This window comes from Capra hircus, chromosome 14, assembly GCF_001704415.2.
Source record: "Capra hircus breed San Clemente chromosome 14, ASM170441v1, whole genome shotgun sequence".
Lineage (NCBI taxonomy): Eukaryota > Metazoa > Chordata > Mammalia > Artiodactyla > Bovidae > Capra > Capra hircus.
The window spans coordinates 68,138,202-68,157,917 of record NC_030821.1 but is presented as its reverse complement, the minus strand read 5'-3'; positions in this window follow the sequence as shown (position 1 = coordinate 68,157,917).

Here is a 19,716-nt window from a genome sequence, read left to right as displayed (position 1 = left end):
CAAAGTATTGGAGTTTCAGCTTCAGCATCAGTCCTTCCAAAGAATATCCAAGACTTATTTCCTTTAGGATGGACTGGTTGGATCTCCTTGATGTCCAAGGGACTCTCAAGAGTCTTCTCCAACACCACGGTTCAGAAGCATCAATACTTCAGTGCTCAGCTTTCTATACAGTCCAACTCTCACATCCATCCATACATGACTACTGGAAAAACCATAGCTTTGACTAGACAGACCTTTGTTGGCAAAGTAATGTCTCTGATTTCTAATATGTTGTCTAAGTTGGTCAACTTATGTTTGTCTAAGTTGAAACTGAAAGATACTCCTTGGAAGAAAAGTTATGACCAATCTAGATAACATATTGAAAAGCAGAGACATTACTTTGCCAACAAAGGTCCATCTAGTCAAGGCTATGGTTTTTCCTGTGGTCCTGTATGGATGTGAGAGTTGGACTGTGAAGAAGGCTGAGCACCGAAGAATTGATGCTTTTGAACTGTGGTGTTGGAGAAGACTCTTGAGTGTCCCTTGGACTGTAAGGAGATCCAACCAGTCCATTCTGAAGGAGATCAGCCCTGGGATTTCTTTGGAAGGAATGATGCTAAAGCTGAAACTCCAGTACTTTGGCCATCTCATGTGAAGAGTTGACTCATTGGAAAAGACTCTGATGCTGGGAGGAATTGGGGACAGGAGGAGAAGGGGACGACAGAGGATGAGATGGCTAGATGGTATCACTGACTCGATGGACATGAGTTTGAGTGAACTCCAGGAGTTGTTCATGGACAGGGAGGCCTGGCATGCTGTGATTCATGGGGTTGCAAAGAGTCGGACATGACTGAGTGACTGAACTGAACTGAAGTTGGTCATAACTTTTCTTCCAATGAGCAAGCATCTTTTAATTCCATGGCTGCAGTCACCATCTACAGTGATTTTGGAGCCCCCCAAAAATCAAGTCTGACACTGTTTCCACTGTTTCCCCATCTATTTCCCATGAAGTAATGGGACCAGACACCATGATCTGAGTTTTCTGAATTCTGAGTTTTAAGCCAACTTTTTCACTCTCCTCTTTCATTAAGAAGCTCTTCGGTTCTTCTTCACTTTCTGCCATAAGGGTGGCGTCATCCGCATGTCTGAGATTATTGCTATTTCTCCTGGCAATCTTGATTCCAGCTTCTGCTTCATCCAGCCCAGTGTTACTCATGAGGTACTCTGCATGTACGTTAAATAAGCAGGATGACAGTATACAGTCTTATCGTACACCTTTCCCAATTTGGAACCAATCTGTTGTTCCCTGTCCAAGTCTAACTATTGCTTCCTGACCCGCATACAGATCTCTCAGGAGGCGGGTCAGGTGGTCTGGTATTCCCATCTCTTGAAGAATTTTCCACAGTTTGTTGTGATCCATACACGCAAAGGCTTTGGCATAGTCAATAAAGCAGAAGTAGATGTTTTTCTGGAATGCTCTTGCTTTTTTGATGATCCAGCAGATGTTTGCAATTTGATGTCTGCTTCCTCTGCCTTTTCTAAATTCAGCTTGAACATCTGGAAATTCTCTGTTCACGTACTGTTGAAGCAGTACATTAAATCTCCAGAAGTACTTGGAGAATTTTGAGCATTACTTTACTAGTGTGTGAGATGAGTGCAATTGTGCAATAGTTTGAGCATTCTTTGGTATTGCCTTTCTTTGGGATTAGAATGAAAACTGATCTTTTCCAGTTCTGTGGCCACTTTCCAAAGTTGCTGGCATATTGAGTGGAGCACTTTCACAGCATCATCTTTTGGGATTTGAAATAGCTCAACTGGAATTCCATCACCTGCACTAGTTTGTTCACAGTGATGCTTCCTAAGGCCCGCTTAACCTTGCATTCAAGGATGTCTGGCTCTAGTTGAGTGATCATACCACTGTGGTTATCTGGGTCATGAAGATCTTTTTTGTATAGTTCTTCTGTGTATTCTTGCCTCCTCTTCTTAATATCTTCTCCTTCTGTTAGGTCCATACCATTTCCGTCCTTTATTGTGCTCATCTTTGCATGAAATATTCCCTTGGTATCTCTAATTTTCTTGAAAAGATCTCTAGTCTTTCCCATTCTATTGTTTTCCTCTGTTTCTTTGCACTGATCACTGAGGAGGGCTTTCTTATCTCTCCTTGCTATTCTTTGGAACTCTGCATTCAAATGAGTATATCTTTCCTTTTCTCCTTTGCCTTTTGCTTCATCTCTTTTCTCAGCTATTTGTAAGGCCCCCTCAGACAATCATCTTGCCTTTTTGCACTTTTTTTCCTTGGGGATGGTCTTGATCCTTGCCTCTTGCACAATGTCAATAACCTCTGTCCATAGTTCTTCAGGCACTCTGTCTATCAGATCTAATTCCTTGAATCTATTTGTCACTTCCACTGTATAATTGAAAGGGATTTGATTTAGGTCATACCTGAATGGTCTAGTGGTTTTCCTTAGTTTCTTCAATTTAAGTCTGAATTTTTCAATAAGGAGTTCATGATCTGAGCCACAGTACCTCCTGGTCTTGTTTTTGCTGACTGTGTAGAGCTTCTCCATCTTTAGCTGCAAAGAATATAATCAATCTGACTTCGTTATTGACCATCTGGTGATGTCCCTGTGTAGAGTCTTCTCTTGTGTTGTTGGAAGAGGGTGTTTGCTATGACCAGTGTGTTCTCTTGGCAAAACTCTATTAGCCTTTGCCCTGCTTTATTCTGTACTCCAAGGCCAAATTTGCCTGTTACTCCAGGTGTTTCTTGACTTCCTACTTTTGCATTCCAGTCCCCTATAATGAAACGTGCATCTTTTTTTGGTGTTAGTTCTAGAAGGTCTTGTAGGTAGGTCTTCATAGGACTGTTCAACTTCAGTTTCTTCATCATTACTGGTCGGGGCATAGACATGGATTACTGTGATTTTGAATGGTTTGCCTTGGAAACGAACAGAGATCATTCTGTTGTTTATGAGACTGCATCCAAGTACTGCATTTTGGACTCTTTTGTTGACTGTGATGGCTACTCCATTTTTTCTGAGGGATTCTTGCCCAGAGTAGTAGATATGACGGTTATCTGAGTTGAGTTCACCCATTCCAGTCCATTTTACTTCGCTGATTCCTAAAATGTCAGTGTTCACTCTTGACATCTCCTGTTTGACCACTTCCAATTTGCCTTGATTCATGGACCTAACATTCCAGGTTCCTATGCAATATTGTTCTTTACAGCATCGGACTTTACTTCCATCACCAGTCACAACCACAACTGGGTGTTGTTTGTGCTTTGGCACCATCTCTTCATTCTTTCTGGAGGTATTTCTCCACTGATCTCCAGTAGCATATTGGGTATCTACTGACCTGGGGAGTTCATCTTTCAGTATCATATCTTTTTGCCTTTTCATCCTGTTCATGGGGTTCTCGAGGCAAGAATACTGAAGTGGTTTGCCATTCCCTTCTCCAGTGGGCCACATTTTGTCAGAGCTCTCTACCATGATCTGCCCATCTTGGGTGGCCCTACATGGCATGGCTCATAGTTTCATTGAGTTAGATAAGGCTGTGGTCCATGTGATCAGAGTGGTTAGTTTCCTGTGATTGTGGTTTTCAGTCTGTCTGCCCTCTGATGGAGAAGGATAAGAGGCTTACGGAAGCTTCCTGATGGGAAAGACTGACAGAGGGGGAACTTGGGTCTTATTCTGATGGGTGGGGCCATGCTCAGCCGTGGCTCAGCTGGTAAAGACTCAGTCTGCAATGTGGGAGACCTGGGATCAATCCTTGGATTGGGAAGATCCCCTGGAGGAGGGAAGGGCTCTCCACTCCAGTATTCTGGCCTGGAGAACTCCATGGATTTATAGTTCATGGGGTCACAAAGAGTGGGACTGAGGGACTTTCACTTTCACTGCACTTTCTGATGGGCGGGCCCATGCTCACTCAGTAAATCTTTAATCCAATTTTCTGTTGATGGATGGGACTGTGTTTCCACCTTGTTATTTACCTGGGGCCAAACTATGGTGGCCAATAGTTTTAGGGGAAAACATATTTTGTGTTTCCATTTTGCTGGACAATGAAAGATAACTACAACTCAGAAGACAAAGAAGCACGATGAGGGATGAGGGACAAGCTAAGACTAAGATGTAGGTAGGTAAAGAGTGTCAGGCAGAAGAGCAGATCCAAAAACGGTGAGTGGGTATGGGTTCTCCAGGAAGAAAGCAGAGACTTACTAAGAGGGAAATCACCAGACCTGAAGGGAGTTTGAGCTTTCAGTTCAGGGCTTATTTATCTGAAAGAGGTTGAGGAGACTGTTCCAAAAGGAAAGAGATTGATCTTTTCAATCACCAAAGTTTAGCTGGACAACTCTACCCCAGCTGTTTCAGACAGTTCAGGCTGTTATCACAGAATACCATAGACTGGGTGGTTTCTAAACAGCTAAAACGTAACTCTCACAGTTCTAGAGGCTGGGAAGTCCATGCTATGGCTCCAGAAGATTCAGTATCTGTTGAAAGCCTGGCTCCTGATGCTCAGTAGACACCTCACTGCATCCTCCCCTGGTAGAAGGGATGAGGGAGATTTCTGGGGTCTGTTTATAACAGACTAATCCATTCATGAGGGCCCTGCCATCATGGCCTAATCACTTTCCAAAGGCCCCACCTCCTAAAACCATCACCAGGCCCATTAGGATTTCAACATATGAATCTAGGGGGGACACAAGCATCAGTAGTTATGGTAAATTCTAGAAACACTTTTAAAATCACAAATATATTATGTGCAGTTAGGATTTCAACAGAAGAATTTGAGGGGCCACAGGCATCAACTACATGGTGAATCCTAGAAACAAAGCTTTTTTTTAACCGCAGATATATAAACATACATATGCATATATACATACACACGCGTTATTGTTGTTATTGTTCAGTCGCTAAGTCCTCTCTGATTCTTTGCAGCCCTGTGGGCTACAGCATGCCGAGCTTCACTATCATATATGCATTCTGTGTATATATGGGCTTCCCTGGTGGCTCAGATGGTAAAGAATCTGCCTGCAATGTGAGAGACCTGGGTCCAGTCCCTGGGTGGGGAAGATCACCTAGATAAAGGAATGGGTACCCAGTCCAGTATTCTTGCCTAGAGAATTCCATGGACATAGGAGACTGGCAGGCTACAGTCCATGGGGTTGCAAAGAGGTGGACACGACTGAGCAACTTTCACTTTCATGTAAATATATATAATATATATTTAATATATATATTATATTATATATAATATATATATGCATATATATAATATGCAGTTAGGATTTCAACCTATGACTTTTGTGGGGTACACACACACATCAGTAGTTATGGTAAATTCTACAAACAACATGTTTTTTTTAACCACAGACAGATAAACATAGGTATGCACATATACATATGCACACTTACATATGCACACAAATATAGGTAATATACACAGTACGTGCCAGGTGGGTGAGGACCACATGGTCTGGGGCAGAAGGGCTGGACGCGCAGAAGCACCTACCTACCCTGGGATCTGAGGGAGACGCATCCTGCTGGGACTGTTTCAATGTGTTTAGCAAATTGAAAGCGATGCTTGGGAAGAAGCTGCTAATCTTCCAAGCAAGAAGGTCCTTGGGAAGTGCTCCCAAGGCCTTGTTCCAGTCCACAGTCTGGCAGGTCTTTGAGGGCCTGAGTGGAAAATCAGACAGTAAAGAGCAATCTGTGACAGGGGCTATTGTCATAGTCCACATTGCGGAGGGAACAACCTGTGGCCAGGGGCCAGAGGACACAGCAAAACCTCAGCAGAAATGGTATAGGTCTCGGGCAGACTGTCAATTTCTTGGGAACATCCAGAGGGCATGACTGAAGGTTGACCCTGGGACTGGACCAGACAGTGAGTCTCCTTGCCCTCCTCTGGCCTTGAAATATACACCCACAGGTTCTTCCCACAGTTGGAGTCATTTTCAAGGAGGCAGTTTTGAGAGACTGGGGTGACGTTGAGACCCTTTGAATTGTTAAAACCTCTCTATAAAGTTGAGGTTTTGAAGAGCAAGGGTGGAGATCTCGCAAGGATGAGAAAGTAGCATGTGATCATAGTTTGTATGAATAAAAATATTTGTAGTTGAAATATGTTGTTGTTATTGTTCAGCTGCTAAGCTGTGTCCGACTCTTTTGCGGCCCTATGGACTATAGCCTGCCAGGCTCCTCTGTCCATGGGATTTCTCAGGCAAGAACACTGCAGTGAGTTGCTATTTCCTCCTCCAGGGAATCTTCCCCACTCAGGGACTGAACCCACAGTGTAGGGGAATTCTTTACCATGGAGCCACCACGGAAGCCCATAAAAGAAACATTCATATAATTAAAATTATAATAGAAGTTGACATTCATTACAAGTCTATCATGTATTTAAAATATGTAAGTTCACTAGCACTCTTCCATTCAAACAGTGGAGTCTAAATTCCTTCATCTTGAATATGGGCTGGACTTAGTGACTTGTTTTCAACAAATAAATGTGGTGTATCAGTATCAGTTCAGTTCAGCTGCTCAGTTGTGTCTGACTCTTTGCACCCCATGAACTGCAGTATGCCAGGCTTCCCTGTCTATTACCAACTCTCAGAGCTTGGTCAAACTCATGTCCATCAAGTCGGTGATGCCATGCAACCATCTCATCCTCTGTTGTCCCCTTCTCCTCCCGCCTTCAATCTTTCCCAGCATCAGGGTCTTTTCCAATGAGTCAGTTCTTTGCATCAGGTGGCCAAATTATTGGAGCTCCAGTTTCAGCATCAGTCCTTCCAAAGAATATTCAGGACTGATTTCCTTTAGGATTGACTGGTTTGATCTCCTTGCAGTTAGAGTCTTCTCCAACAGTGTAGTTCAAAAGCATCAATTCTTCAGTGCTCAGCTTTCTTCAAAGTGCAACTCTCATATCTGTACATGACTACTGGAAAAATGTGGTGTAGGTGATGCTATTTCAGAGGTTAGATCATAAAAACTATATACGCTATGGCCCTCCACCCCTATTGTTCTGACTGGGGGATGACAGCCACCATACCAATAGGCTTTTCAAGCAGCCCTGCGAAGACACCCACATGGAGAGGGAGTGATGCTCCCCATCAGTAGCCAGCACCTAGGTAAGAGGCCCGTGTGAGACATCCACCTTCAAAGTGGATTCTCCTGCCATAGTCAAGCCTTTACATGACTACAGTTCCAGCTAGCATCATATTGCAACCTCCTGAGGACAGCCAAGCCAGAACAGCCCAGCCAAGCTATCCCTGCATTCCTAAGAAATGGAAACGGTGAAGGATAATAATTATTGCTGCTCTAAGCCATGAAGTTACACAGCATTAGATAGCTAATACAAAGCCTATATGCATCAGGCATCACATACATTATCTTATTTAATTCTCACAAAGTAGAACATCTCATTTTACAGATGAGGAACCTGCTGCCACAAATTATTGAAGAATTTATCACATGGAGCTAGTTCACAGTCCAGCTGAGGTTGACACTTAGGACAAATTATAATATAATGTAGGTCATAAGACTGGGTGTCAGGACCTGAGAACCCAGTCATGGAAACCAGTGAGTGGTGTGTTGATCAGAAGGTGAGGCTCTTCAACAGAAGGGGAAATATCATCAAATTCAGTTGGAAGAATGGAAGGAGCTAAAGTAGCAATTTCAGTAGAAAGTCTAAAGTTCAGGTCAAACTTCAGGGGAAGCCATGAGAACTTTGGCAAAGAGAAAAGCAAAGTGAGGTGAGGAAAAAGCAGAAATGAGGTGATAAAAATGGCCGTATCTTTTTAACAGCAAATGAGAGGGTACCCAGGGACACAGTAGGAATCAGTCAAAGTGGAGTAAGAATCTCTGTCAAAACGACACTGCTGCTTTTTATATTACAGTTGCCCTGGCAATAGGATCCCCACCTTACTGTAATGATGTTTAAATGAGAAAAGTGCATGCGAATGAAGTAACTGGTGAATCTATGGGTGCTGATGCTCACATGCGTCTAGTTACCTTCACCTTATCAGGATAGCTGAGTAAAATGTGGGAAGGGTTTTGTCCCAGAAAAAGGATGATATATATAGTCTGGAGCTGCCAAGAAGATCTTTCAGATACCATTGATCTGTTTCTTTCCCTCATAACCCTGGAAGGAGTCAGCGTTAGGTCATAAAGCTTGCAATTTCCCATCCCTGGTCCATTCTGGTTTTAATCTAAAGGAAACCCTTTAAATCAGGTCTCCAACCTGACCAGCTGCTTACTCCCTGGTCGATGTAAGGGATTAGAATACTGTAGGTTCTCTGCTGTTTTGACAGCTCTGTCAGCTTTGACCATTTCTGAGAGTTGGGCTGGCCATAAAGAGTACATTTGTTTCCCCAGGCTGCCATGACCAAGTACCACACTCTGGGTAACTTACAACAATAGAAATACATTATCTCCTAGTTTTGGAGTCCAGAGTCTGAAATCAAGATGGTGGGAGGACCGTGCTGTCTCTGAAGTCTTGTGTAGGGGGGAAGCTTCCTCAACTCTTGCAAGCTTCTGGTGGTTTTCTGGCAACTTTGGGTGGTTCATGACTGCCTGCTGTAGCAATTCAACCCCTGCCTCCATTGTCACATGACCGTCTTCTCTATATGTGTTTGTGTGTCTTCTTATAAGGACACCTGTCATATTGGAGTCGAGCCCACTTGGCACCTGCAATCTCACATCAAAAGTCAGAGGACTGGGTGATTCCTGCCCCCAGATGGTGACTGAAGGGAGCTGCCACAGCCCAATGACCACAGGGCTCACACAGCACCGTGCTCAGGCCTCAGTGGCAAAAGCTTTGGCTCAGAACAATACACCATCAGTCTCTCGGGGTTTGCAGCAGTGACCAGTTTTGCTGTTAAATTGCCATACTGTCCCAGAGATAAAGTAGGGGGAAAAAATATTTCTAAAGGAAAAAGAAAACCTACTCCGAAGTATTATTTTGCTAACAGCCTCAACTTTGCAATAAATAAACACTGCAAATGGGAAGAAAATGCATAAAATGAAAATAAGCTGAGTGAATCATGGCACATGCTCTGTACAGTATATAAATATTCATGTTAAATTGCTTTTTACTCCAACTCCATGGTTCTCTTGTGTACACTTAGGGCTGAGTGGTTTCAGGAGGCCTTAGTTACTGACACAAACGCCTGAGACTTTGAGGAGAACGTTGAGGAGTAACTAAGAATGATTAGCACAAGGCTGAGTAATGTCAAATCCCAGTGTAGGCCCCCCCCCCCCCAAGAGCTCAAGTACCCTCTGCGCATTTGGCAAGGGAACAGTAATCCATCTCTTGGTCCTTCTCAGTCAACGGAAACTGAGCTGAGGGAGAAAACGAGGAGAAAATCCTTAATCTTAGCAACAGCAGGATCTGGTATTTTAGCTGTGGAGCTTAAAGGAAAAAAAAAAAAAAAACTAAATCAAAACAAAAAGCCTTGTTGAAAAGTTCAAATCTAGGTAACCAGTTGCTGAAAGAGTCTTTTGTGTGAGCGGGGAGATGGGCTGTGTGGGCAAGAAGGAAGGAGGGCCAGCCAAGGAGGTGCCCTTCTTTCCTGCCTGGGGTTGGGGGGGGGTCCCCTTCCTGTGGGGAGAATGCGGCTGCTGCGCTGCTGAGGGCTGGCACAGACTGTCACAGCGCTGACGGGCAGGCCTGCAGAGGGAGGCCAGTGTGCCCGGAGGCTCGGCTGGCTCAGGGGCCAACATTCTTGCCAGTCATTCGGCTCTGGCCTCCCAGTGACCTTGGGGTTAAACTACAGTCAGTCCCAAAGGCCTTGATAACATTTGTCTTTCTGTGCAGCCATGAGCTGCTTCCCACCAAAGGCAACATTCTGAAATGAAGACACAAAGAAATCTGTTGGAATCTTATTCTCTTATCCCAACTTGTCACTACCTGGGAAAGGTATGTGACGGGTAGTTTTATACCATGTTAGGTAATAGCCCGTGAGCAGAAATGGACCCTATATGAACTAGTTTCTATCTAAAACAATTTGACTTTAAACTGAAGGGAGAGTTAGGGTATTTGGGACGGACATGTGCACACATACCACTGCACAGCACAGGGAGCGCTGACCAGTGTTACGTGGCAAGCTGGACGGGAGGGGAGCTTGGGGGAGAAAGGACACACGCGTGTGCATGGTTGCGGCCCTTTCCTGTCCACCTGAAACTATCGCAGTGTTGTTAATCAGCTATACTCCAATATAAAATAATAAAAGTTGTTGATTTTTTTTTTTATATGTTAAATCTGGCTTTTTCCTGTGCCTCATGGACATAAATTCATTATGCTGGCCCTTCTTTCAAATGAGGGGCTATAGTTCAAGGAGTTAAAACTTTTATAGTTCTGTGTGTTTACTCCAGTTAATTCAGTAAGCACTCCCTGAACACATATTATGGAGCAGATGTTACACTCAGAGCTAGGAATGCCTACACAGCCAGGGTAGAGAAGAACAGAGACTCTGCAGTCAGACTGGATTCAAATTCTGGCTCTGCCGTTCCGAACTTTGAGAACTGTAGGTTAAAAAGCTGAAACTTTTGGTGCCTCAGTTTCTTCACCTGTAAAGCGGAGCTAACAATGCCTCATAAGGCGGCTATGAGGATTTATTAAGATGCAAGTAGGATGCATAAAAAAACTATATCTGGAATCTAGGAATTCTTTGCAAATGTTTGCTGGTATTAAATCTTGGATGCTACCCACAGAAAAGACAGCCTAACTGGCAAATGGAGGCTCCATTTCCTGCCCCTCCAATAACCCCCAAAACTCTTTATTCTTTCAAGAACCATTATTAAAGTGACTAGTAGTTTAAATCATACTGTCTTCAAAATAACATGTTCACATGCTACCAAAAATGTCAGAGAAAAGCTGATAGGGACAGGTTTCAAGAAGTATCTGAACATTCTTCAGGAAAGGAGAAACAAAGCTTAATTTTCCTTTTATACCAAAGACTCATCATTCCTTAACCCCCCATTGCTTCTGACAGGCCCTACTTCATGGGCTCAGCCCGAAATCACTGACAACTCTCTCACTTTGACCTAGAACAGAGAAATACTAATAATCTTAACTAACTTTCATTGAAAATTTGGTTCCAAGAACTGCGTTAGCCCTTACTGCCATTTCATCATTCGATCAGCTCAGCCATTCTCTGAATGTGTTCCTGCGGGATGTGTGCGCCACATAGCCATCCCCACCCTCCTCCACTTTGCGCCCTGCCCTGGGAGGTTAGTCTGTACTGATTATGCTGCCTCCTCTCATGGCCTCCAACTTCTAATTGGGTTGGGACAATGGGGAGCCTCAGAAGAGCAGGAATCTGGAGACAGGAGGGAAAGTCGGTTTGCCCCCTGCCTTCCATAAAGTCATTTGTGGTGGACTAAGGTCATGACTTTTCTCAGAGACCTTTTTCAACAACCCCTTCCCCATTTTGGTTCCTGTTCCTTCTTTCTCCCAACTTTCCTACTGGCTTAGGAGTGGCTGCAGCTCTGTACTACTAACCTGGGTTCCCTTATGAGCCAGGGTGGTTTCCAAAGCCTTTCACCCACCTGTAATTTCTCCTTTCATGAACAAGGCCTGTTTGAATGATCCTCATCTGAATACAGCAGCACCTATTTCCTGCTGGGATCCTGATGCATAGCTATTATTATACTCATTTTACAGAATGATCTAGAGGGGTAAGCAACTCATCCAAGGCCTCACAGCTAGTCAGTGGCAGGACTGGATTTCATAACCAAACCTGTCTAAATCCAGAGCCCACTTTCATAACTGCTGCAGTGTAGCAGGGACAAATAGTTCTGGACAAGGCAGGTAAGCTGGGAAGCCTGGGAGATGCAGTCTGGAGCAACTCCTGATGGAAACGTGCAGTGGGTGGACTTACACAGTGCAGGCAGGTTGCTTATCAGCCAACCTCTTAATCACACAGGGAGCTAAGGCACATGAATTTGGGGTGAAAGATGAACATCCTCCTTGGGACTCCTCAACCTAGAATCACCCACTGATACTGGGCAGAAAACATCTCCTGGTGCAGAGAGGCTGGGAAGGGCTGTCAGATCTCACTTACATTCAAATTCTGGCTAGGAGTCCCACTCCAGGGCTCCTTTGGCCTTTCTTTAACCATCCCAGCTGAACCATGAAAGGCTTCCCGAGAGGCAGAGGCTTACTGAAAACAGCCAACCAGACCAGGACAGGCAATAATGGAATCTTTATTCAAAAGGAAAAACAGAGCCCTTTTTGCCTTTGAACATCTGATTCATTCACTAGACCCCAGGAGAACGTATAGGGGGGACTCACTGAGGATGACACTTGTATCTAAGCAGGACAGCCCTCTGGGTAGTGGCTTCTGTCTTCCACCTAGGGAAGCTCAAAGATCTTTATCCAGGGCTGCATCACTGAGACTTCTTCTGCAGGGAGAGTGATTCATCATCTCAGACTTCAGATTAAATGGAGAGAATTTTTAAACTTAGTTACGTATACACATTTCCATAAATTGTTTTATGATAAAATAAGATGTCTAGTTCCTCTGCCTAAAGCAAAACAAACAAACAAAAAAGTTTAAGCAAAGACTCTCAAGTATGTTTTCTTTCAAGGGGTTCTATAAAATTACCTCTTGTCTGCATTTCAGCCCTCGCTGCACTGAGTTGTGTTTACAGGTCACCCCTGCACCAGCAAGTGAGGTCCTTGTAGGCAGACCATGTGCCTCTTTCATCTCCATGTCCCCAGCCCACCACAACACCTGGAACACAGCAAGCACTCAATAAATATTGTGAGATGAAGAGACACATGGATGCCCCCCAAGCATCCTGCAAGACCGTCATCAGAGTATTAGCCAATTATATATTGACTCATCAGCATCACACACGAAAGCAGACCACCATATTTCATTTAATTTTGTACCACCTATGTTTGGAGCATCATGACTGCTCAAAACATGTTTTGCAGGGAAAAAATGGTAATAGAGATGTAGCAAATAAGAAATAAAGCTTCATTAACTCTTGCCCTCCTGCACTATGAAAAAATTCCTATTGTTCTAGGCAGTGATTTGAAGACTATCTCCTGTTTTTCCTACTGACCCCAGCTCTCACTCTCACTCCTGGCACCATGAATGTGCCCTGGACCGTTTAAGCTAGCTCCTGGCTCTGTAGCCCAGCCCTGAAGTTGGAGTCTTCTTGCAGTTTCTCATGGACCTCTACAGAGTTTCCCAGATTGAAGCTTTTCTCTTAATGGCTTGTCCACTACCTTCAGTGAGAAATCACTGTTAGGGCCCAAGTATCTTTCATAAATTCCCATTCAGGACCAGTGGTAGGGGAGATCAGACTAAGGAATGCAGAGAGAAAGGAGCATGAATTTTGAACTGGATATGCAAGATACCAGACAATTTTCATATTCAAAGTCACAGCCCACAGACTCCTCAGCAATCCTGCTGATAAACACACCCTAATTGCCAGCAAAGAATCCAAAGGAGAACTGAACAACCCCTTGAAGGCAAACCAGAGCGTGTTAACTACAAGTGGTGACACCACAATTACAGGCAAAGGTTTGCTGGGCAGAAGGGGGGTGCCTGTGAAACGCCGCAGGGCATCGAGACAGTGAGGAGCAAGTGCCACCAATTAATGAAGTGCTTCTGAGCAGGAGTTCTGTCTAGAAAGTTTCTGAAAGAAGCCACGGCTGCACCAGCTAAGGCCCCTGGGAACTGGGAACAAACTCACTCTCTGGCAGCGGGGATGCGAGAAACCCAGCATCGCCACGGCTTCCAGCAGATCCTCTCTCAAAGCCCTTCAGGAATCTCTACTATTTGTGGGAGCTTTCCCTAAAAGGCCAGCATCTCTCTGCTCTCCGACACTTCCAGTGGTCGCCTCTCTTAACTGTCCCTCACTCCAGTTAAAGAGCAAGAGGGCACCCTTACACTCCACTCATGCTTGGGATCCTTGGTGACACTCATCAGGAATGCCTCCATCAGACACCCTGCTGGAGAGGTGATCCCAGAATTTTCACTTTGCCAGAAATGCCATATATTCACAAATCCAGATATGGAACTTTGTCAGCATGCTCTTAAATTCCTAACAGGATTGGAGGGGAAAAATAGACCCTCATTGATGTGACCAATATGCCAATTAAGGACACAAGTCTTTCACTTTTTGTATTGTTTTCCCAACACAATCACAGGGGGAGGTGAGTGACAAGTAATGTAATCTCTGTTGTATGTTTGCCACAAAGAACACTCATAAATCTTCCCATGGGGGCCAGTGGTGGGTGTTGATCTGCATTTTTTTTGAAGAAAATATGTAGATTGGTTTAATAAGGTAATGTTTTGGAAAACAATAGAAATTAAGTTTTAAATTAGCTAAAGTTTTTACTAAATCCAGACTCTCCCAACCAACTAACAAAACAAATAAATATTATTTAAAAATCCAAAAAAGAGAGTCTGTGAGGTTTTCTGTTCGATGGTTCCTCCCAACACTGCACATCTATATGTCTTTTCTGGTCAGTATATCTCCATTATTCCAGAAGGGATCTCAATTCACTTTTAGAATGGCGTCTCTTAAAATTGTCCCTTCTGCAACCTCTGGCCAAATTTGAGGTTCCACTGGGAACCACAAATTATCATATCCCAATTGGATAACCCTGGGTTTAGCATCTGATCCACAGCAGACCAATCAAAGTTCTTCCCAGTGATTTTCAGAACACAGTTAAAGAGGAAACATCTGTTCCCTATGGGTGGGAAGCTGAAGAAGTGATCCCTGGATTCCAGATATGGGCAATTGCTTTGTGTAAAGGAATGAAGGTGACCTGCAGAGAAAGGCAAAGACATGATAAGGAAACATCCTGGTCCTTGGTCTCAGGTATATTTGGTAGATTGATACATAATGGGCCCCATAAGCCATGCCTCCTGGGACACACAACCTTGCACAGTCCCCGTCCACATTAACTTGGTCGGGTCTTGGCCAAGAGACTTGCTTTGGCCACAGGACATCACAAACGCAATGCGAGCACAGGCTTGGAAAGCACTTGCACATTGGGACCTACTCTTTCTCTTGCTGCTTTCACAACTTGGTCTTCCAGCCTGCTGGAGCTAGATAACCAAGCCAATAGTCAGCAACAGTTGCCAGACATGAAAAAGATCATCATAAACCATTTGGTCCCAGTCATGCCATGATGGAAGGTAAAAGAAAATTCCAGGTGTTCCAAACATCCCAGCCATCTAGCTAAGGTCACAGCAGTAACACTACGCCCAGGTGACACCACATGGAGCAGAGATGAGTTTCTCAGATGAACCCAGCCCAAGTCACCAATCCACAGATTCATCATCAAGTAAATATTTGTCTGAATTTAAACTTAAAAGTCACTAGGTTTTGAAGTGGCTTGTTATGAAGATGAAGCTGACTCATACAGCCTTCTTGAAGGCACTTTATCCTTGCTTTTCTCATAAAGACAATATATTCCCCATTTTGTCCAATTTGCTGTGTAGGATTAAGTGCCTTCATAATTGCCAATCACTCCTTTTCCTTTAACCACAAAATCCTAATTTTGTGTAGGGATACAATGTATGCAACTAACTACTCACTCTCTCCATTTCTCTTGCAGCTATATATGGTCATGTGCCACAGTTGAAACCTTAAAGATATTAACAATTAATAAGATGGACCATACCTCTTCCACTTTCTACCTTCTTTCTTACTATAACACATGTGTGATGACTGGAGCCATAGCAGCCACTTTGAGTGAATAAGTAAAAAAAAAAAAAAGAGAGTGAATGAGCCTTGAGTAAAAACTAAAATAAAAAAGAGGTGTCAGACCTTATACTATTGAGCTTCTAAAGCAATGCCAGTGACCATCTAACTCCAGAAGGGTTATTGTACAACAAAATCAGAAACTTGGTTCCAAGATACCTGTGTAAAGTGAGCTTCTATTACACATAGCCAAATAAAACCTTAAATGATTTAAGTTAGATTTTTGTCATTTGTGATCAGAAGAGTCCTGACTAGTGACTGGCCTTTTCTCTGGGGAGTCCTCTGGCTACTTCTGAACTGTACACCTTAAGGTGCCTGATCCCCCTTACCTTCTGATTTGCCTCTGTAAACACAAAGTCATTTCTGTTTTCTCCCTGAAAATAAATGAGATAGTGGATGCTTCCAAAAAGTATTTTATCAAAATCTAAAAAAATAAAAATAAAACAAACATACTAGAAATAAATAGCATGTAATTGCCTTGTTCCCATATTGGACCCTAAAAGCACCAAATAAGATTTAAGAGCCCCTATTCTAATCTCTTTACTTTATTAGTTCTCAAAGTGGAGCCCACAGACCAGAGCATCAGCATCTTCTGAGAACTTGTTAGAAATGCAAATTCCCAGGCCCTAGCCCAAACCTACTGAATCCAAACCATGGGGATAGGGTATTTTAACAAGATTTGTAGGAGATTCTGATGTATCTAGGGTCTGACAGCCACTATCTTAGGACAATTATTTGCCAGTTTCTTGTGGATAATTAAGCCCTGGCTCCTTTTCTTCCAGTCAGTGTTGGGTAGAGCCAAGGGTTTGGAGTCAGAGTGCTTAATGTCATACTGTGACCCCGCCATATTATCTGTGACATCTTGGGCCAGTTGATCAACTCCTAACTCTTTGGGGTCCTAATTTCTGTTCAGGTAAAATGGGATATTACTTGATAGGATTCTTTAAAGGTTGAATGTGATGAGACCAGCAAAATGACTACTCACTGTTCTACTATATTCCAGTTACTGAACAAAGTCAGCTAGTCCTTTTAAAGTCTGCATCTCAGTTATGTGGCCATGGAAACAAATGTCTGGTGTACACAGTCATCTTATCTTAAAAAAATAAAACCTCCCTAAATTCAGTTCAAATTTCCCAATACTCCTAGATATTCCAGTTCAGCCAGGTGTCAAGATGAAGAGTCTATCTTATTTCTTACCTGATTTACTGGAATTCACTGGCACTCATCACTCCCTAGTGGTTAATCTGGCCTTTCCTGGCTGAGGCTGGAGAAATTTACCTCCCTTAGAGCATTTCCATCCTCCTCACCTCCAAGGGTCTTCCATCAATCTGCTTCTCTACACTGAAACAGAAACAGCCTCCAACCTATCATAAATGCTCTCAGAGTTAACCACATTCCAAAACAACCATTCATTCACAGGACTCAATTTAGAAACATCGGAATGTAATATAGACATGGGAATATAGTCTGTTTTTCTGTTTGCTTTTTTTTAATAGTTTTTTTTTTTTGTTTTGAATAAGGAACCCACATCCATAATTAAAAGCTTTAAATATTAAAAAAAGAAGGTACTGCAAAGTGATTCTCTTTTCACCTCTAGCCCTTAGGTTCCTACTCAGAGGCAACCATGCTCATGAGCTTTTTAGGTAAACTTATAGTCTAAATGTGGAAAAATCATGGGAAAAAACATTGTGTGTGTGTGTGTGTGTGTGTCTATGTATCTCATCCTTTGTTTTCCACAAGATGTAGTACACTATACACAGCTTATACCAGGAATATGGAAAGCATGACTAAGAAGACTAACAAGAAGTCTTGATAATCTGCCAAGTTTGACACAGGGGAAGCCTGATAATCTGAGTGATATTTCCTGCGATATAAAGGAGCCCAGTCCTGTCTGTGCGTCTCCAGCTGCATGCAGTTGCTCTCCTGATGGCTGTGTCAGTGTGTGTGTGCTCACGCACATGCATGTATGTCTCCTTTTCTCACACCCACTGGACAAGCATCCTGTGGGGTCTTAGTCCATTCCTCCTGCAGTTTAACAAATGTGAAGAAACCAACAAAATTCTGTAAAGCAATTATCTTTCAATTTAAAAAACAAATTTTTTTTTTTAAAAAGACTGATTTCTCCCCCCACCCAAAAAAAAAAAGGGGAGGGGGGACATGGTGCCCAGGCCTAGGCTCGGGGAAATTGCCAAAGGAACACATCGCAGAGGACCTGGGATGGTGTCTCTAGAATCAGCTTGAACAAAGCGGGGTTGGATGTCTACATTAGTAGATTTGAATCCTGGCTTCATTACATGAGAGCTGTGTTTTCTTGGTTCTGGAGACTCAGTTTCAATATCTGCAAAGTGGGATAATAATAATTACATATAGATTGATTAGAATTATTTTTTAAAAGACAGAACACCAAATGGTAAATATATGTTGTTGTTGTTTAGTCACTCAGTCGTGTCCAACTCTTTGTGACCCCATGGACTGTAGCCCACCGGTCTCCTCTGTCCATGGGATTTCCCAGGCAAGAATACTGGAGAGGGTTGCCATTTCCTTCTCCAGCAGCTCTTCCCCACCCAGGAATCAAACCCAAGTCTCCTGCATTGGCAGGCAGATTCTTTACCACTGAGCCACCTGGGAAGCCCAAATATTATAGGAGAATGATAATTTTTCCAAATTTTAAGTTACATTCCTGTATTTCTAAAAGAGATTCACTGTCAGAGCTCTGGCTTCCTTTTTCTGTAAACTTTACTAGCGCATGTAGAAAGCTTACACATAAGGGATACAGAGATGATCGGGACACTGCCTTTGTCCTCTAGAGGCAGAAGATATGGTGGAGACGGCCAGCCAGTTCCTACGGGTCAGCGTAGGCTTCCTTCTCTGGAGGTGAGATGAAAAATTGGAAACTTGAGAGCATTTATCTACCTGCTGTTGACAAAATAAAAGGCAGAGGTGGGTCTAGGGTGGGTGTGACTGCTGGACCAAGGTCAAGAGTGGAAACACAGGTTTCCTGGCATATTTCCTCGATCAGGCCCAGGCCCACAGGGTCACTTGATTCCCTACCCAGTTCCTCTCCAGGATTTTTCAAATACTCTAGCCTCTGCCGCAGGTACTTCCATTTCTGAGCTTCTAGATGAGCAGGGACAGAGGATTCGCCCTGCTCTGCACCCAGGCATGTCCTTCCACCTTTCACATGTGGGGCCCGATGTGACCTCCAGATGAAGTGTCCTAAAACAAGCCTCTGAGGATAACCTGTCAGGCACACAATTCAGCAACAGGGCAGGGAATCTTTCCTGGCTTCTACAGATAGGGACTTATATCACAGCATGAGATTTGTTTACCCTTATCTTAGCACACATGAACAAGTGATGCCACCCTTATTATAAATCCAGCATACCTGCATCTGTGGGTAGGTTTCTGTGTAAATCTTCAGGAAACACTGACTGTTCACTTTTGTTTGCTGCCTTTTCCTAGCTCCAGGCTCATAGAAGCATCCATCTCACTAGAGGACACACTGGCTTTTATCTGTAGAAGGAACAAAAGACAAAAGATGGGAGCAACCAGCATCCCTGCTGTCACAGAAACCCCACCACCCAGGGCATGTCTCCTCTCTCAGCTGAACTGCTCCTCCCTTCTCTACCAGGGCCTGAAATATCCACCAGGCCCTAGTGAGCTCTGTCCTTGACAGCCTGGAACATCAGAACTCATCAGCTTTCACCCCATTACTCCTGTAGACTCACCTTGTTCAGGACGGTTAGTACCAATAGATGATGCTGAGCGGGGTGAGGAAACTGCCCAAGTGGGCCTAAGTAGCATCAGTAGGCCCAAGCCAAAAGACCTGGATGAGAAAGTGGGCGGGGAAACCCTCCATAGGGGCCTACAATCAATTAAACATCAAACATCCAAGTAAATGTCTTTAGCCTGAGTGTGTCTGTCTCAAAGACAACAGGATGGCCTAAAAAAACACAAAAAAAGAAATGTTTTTTAAAAAATCATTAGCAATAACAGCAGTAGCTTTGGCATCCTTACC